We start from the raw sequence: 3,598 nt of genomic DNA, 5'->3' as shown, positions 1-3,598 counted from the left end.
TTTGAGTCTCCATCGTACAAGCCAACTAGCTTCTCCCACATTTCTTTGGCCGAGGTACAGTGCATAATTTTTGTAAACTCGAAATCAGTGATTCCACTAGTGATGGAGTTCATGGCCTTTGCATTTCCGATGTAGGATTTCCTCTCATCTTGGTCTATTGGAAGAGTGGAAGTAGTTTTGCATTCATTTTGAACAAAATTCCAGACTTCAGGTCCAAGGGACATTAAGTAGTAAGTCATTCTTTTCTTCTAGAAACCAAAGTTAGTGCCATCGAACAAAGGAGGTCTTCCTGATGCTTCATGGTTTCTCATCATGGCTGCAGATCCTTCTTCAAGCTGTTAGGCTAGTATGAAGAAGCCTGCTCTGATACCAATTGTTGGAAATACTGAGAGGGGGGGTGAATTAGTATTTCTTACAATTTATTTTTTTAATTGTTCTAGTGATTGCCAACAACCTATATAGATATGTATATGTATACACAGAACACAGAAATCAACAGCTGAATTTAATGCTTTTATTAAAACTCAAGACAGTGCATAGAAATAAATACAATATAAGTATAAATCTGATTGTTAATAGTTGCCAAGCTCCAACTTGGACTTTAGTGAGGCTCCAACCTCCAAAGCACCAACTCTATTTTGCAGTGGTTCTGCACTTAGGAGCACCTACCCCAATGACTTCAGTCTTGTTCAGTTCTGAGGCTCCAACCTCTTGGGCTCCAACCGAACCTTGGTATAAACAGGTATGTTGTTGCACTCTATTCAGCTGAGGTTGTCTCACTCCTGCTCTCCTGCCTTTGCTGCTTCTGCTACCTCCACAGCCTCCGTTGCTTTTTCTACCTCCTTTGTCTCTGTTGCTTCTACTATCTCACCCTAGGGTTCTTCACCACCATAATGCACCAACAGTTCTCTGTTTCTACTGTTTTATACATTCCCATGCCTTTGTCCATTTGTTTCCGCTTACACCGTCTCTTAGGCTTCCTCCTCAGTCGCTGTCATTTCCTATGACTCGCTTGATCTTTCAGCTTCCCTCCTTGATCGTTGTGACTTCCTCTGTGCTGGCTTTTCATTCAACTTCTTGGCTTTACGGTCACTGTGTGTTAAAAACTGTAATCCAGGCTCGTTTTTTAATGATGACAGGCATCCACAGCCTCCTGTGCATATATGTTCCAGTCCACTTTTCGCCTCCGATCGTGTTAAATGCATGTATGTAAGGTTTTGGCCGCCGATGTATATTTATGCCATGGATAGTGTTAAAGTATATATATATATATGTGTGTGTGTGTGTGTGTTTCTCCTCCAATGATGTATTTTGCGCATATATATATGCAATCTGCCTTTTTCCGTTGATCGTTGCACCTCGACGTAATATTTCCCTATCACATCTGACGAAGCTACAGGATTTAAGCCCTACCGTCCAATCATCCGCCAAGCGATCCAACGACATTCTCTCCTCCTAATGACGTTACTTAACCGCAAGTTAACGCGCGATTATCTCAACCGTTCAATCATCTGCCACAAGATCTGATGGTGTTCGCAACTCCCGCCTTTGTTAAGTGCTCACGCGTTAACGTACGATCGCAGCAATTTCGCGCCCGTCACTTCAGCCACGTGTCACACATTAACTGGATCGCGCAGCCATATACGGAAACCACGGAACCCCAGTGGGTGGTGCGGGGAATACCGCTTACCGCCTACCTATACGTCTCCCGCGCATTATCGTCCGCACATCTTTCGCGTGCAACGACCGTTGGATCTGCTGCTCTTTGATCCGACGGCTCACATTCACTCTCGGTCTTCTTCTTCCTAATAACCTCCTTTGCAAAGTACTTTTCTGTGAATTTGCTCACATCAACAGTGCTTATATCAATCTTGGTGGAGGTTTCAATGACATATGCTTGATTTACCCTTCTGATTGTAACACCATTCAATTTAAAGGGGCCGGTAATAAGCAAAAGACCAGACTCCAACTGCTTTAGGAAGACAACACGCTTCCCTTTGAAGCGTCCAGCCAGAAGGATCAGAACAGTTCCAAGAGTAATGTTGGACCTGAGCTTGGTGGGCTTAGGTTTCCTCTTGTTAATGAGGGGCTTGGGCTCGTCCTACGCAGGATAAAATTTAGGAGCCTTTTCTACAGCCTCCGGCTGCGGTAGTTGTTTATCGTGCCGTGGGAATCTGCCCCCGTTCTTCTCCTTGATGGCCCAAATACCTCTCTTGTGATACATTTTCGATCTGGAAAAATGACCAACTCCTCTTATGAGGTCTTTGTTTCTTGAAACCTTGGGCTGCCTGGACTTCGCCATCTCTCTTCCTCTTCAGTTCCTCTTCCTGCGATATCTTCCCCAGCTGTGATCTCTCCCCAAGCTGCTCCGTTCTTGACTCTATCTGCTCCTCGAAAATTGCCATATCGACATCAATGACAATCTGTGTCCAACACTAAATTAGTCTCTTTCTTTGCTCCAAGTTCAATATTTCAATTTTCATATTGGTTGTATTATTATTCCCTACTCTATCTCAATAATTTTTTAAGAAAGAATGCATCTCTTTTCATATTTGACTAAAATCATGGATGACTAATATCCCAGACAAATTTGCAATTTCCTTTTAGTTTATAAATTATGGACTAATTGGAATTAACTGTGGGCCTCAAATTAATTTGAGGAAAACAACATCCTTACTAGAAAACTCAACCACCTAAAACAGATTTTACTACGTGAAAGGAGACGAATATGGGAGAAACATTGACATTTATGTGTCTTTAGTGAGATAAAGATCCAAAAACACATTGCAAAGGGTAAAATCTCAAGATCTGACCAACTAGAGTGGAGTTAGAGTCTGAATTTATTTCAAAGGAAACTTCCTTTGTTCCCAAAAAACGCAACATCCCAAAGCATTCTATGTCTTAAATGAGACAAAGATCAGAACAACATTCACATTTAGCATCTTCAATAGGTGTAGATATGAAAACCACATTTCTTTTAATACGAAGAAAATTTGTTTCTTTACAATAACAAAATGTCAACTTTGTCAATGTTACACATAATAAAAGAAAACAATTTGGACAATATGTAAAGTTAGATTTCATACTCAAAAGTAATTGCAACACAAAAGGAAAATTTCCCTTAACGATGCTTTTCATCTTAAAAAAACTTGACTGCAAAAATTATTTATCCATCACATATTTAGTGTAAATTTATATTCTAGAGTTAGATGGTTTATTTGGATGATTTTGCGGGCAATTGCAGGAGGTACTTCCGCTCTCCTCCCAACTATAGATCAATTACACCCTAATTCTCATGCAGTTAATCACCCACAAACTAAGTCCAAACTCTGAGGAAGCAGAGGCTCGACAATGAAACTCAATAAATACCCAGAACATGTGTGATGGTCACTAAATGTATGATATGCAGGTTGACAATAATAGAAATGGAGATTGGCCCCTCGAGCGGGTGGCGATGCATATTTATATTATTTTACCCACTGCCTCAATGATAGTCGAGTGGGGCACTGCCTTGGTTCTTGTCAAGGACACCATGTCTCTTCAAATTTTGAGGAGAAAAATGATGATTGGGTAAATTCCACAGTCATTATTTATTGTT

At 40.9% G+C, this 3,598-nt stretch overlaps 1 pseudogene; it reads right to left on the bottom strand.

Annotated features, from left to right (window-relative positions):
* Positions 1-1,693: 1,693 nt before the first annotated feature.
* Positions 1,694-2,332, bottom strand: LOC149161876 (large ribosomal subunit protein eL6 pseudogene; annotated as a pseudogene).
* Positions 2,333-3,598: the final 1,266 nt, after the last annotated feature.

Source organism: Pinus tabuliformis, chromosome 5_2 (assembly GCF_031772625.1).
Source record: "Pinus tabuliformis cultivar Carrire ecotype Pingquan chromosome 5_2, CPIR1, whole genome shotgun sequence".
In the NCBI taxonomy this organism is placed as follows: domain Eukaryota; kingdom Viridiplantae; phylum Streptophyta; class Pinopsida; order Pinales; family Pinaceae; genus Pinus; species Pinus tabuliformis.
The sequence above is the reverse complement of the archived record's forward strand: the minus strand, read 5'-3'. Positions and strand labels throughout refer to the sequence as shown.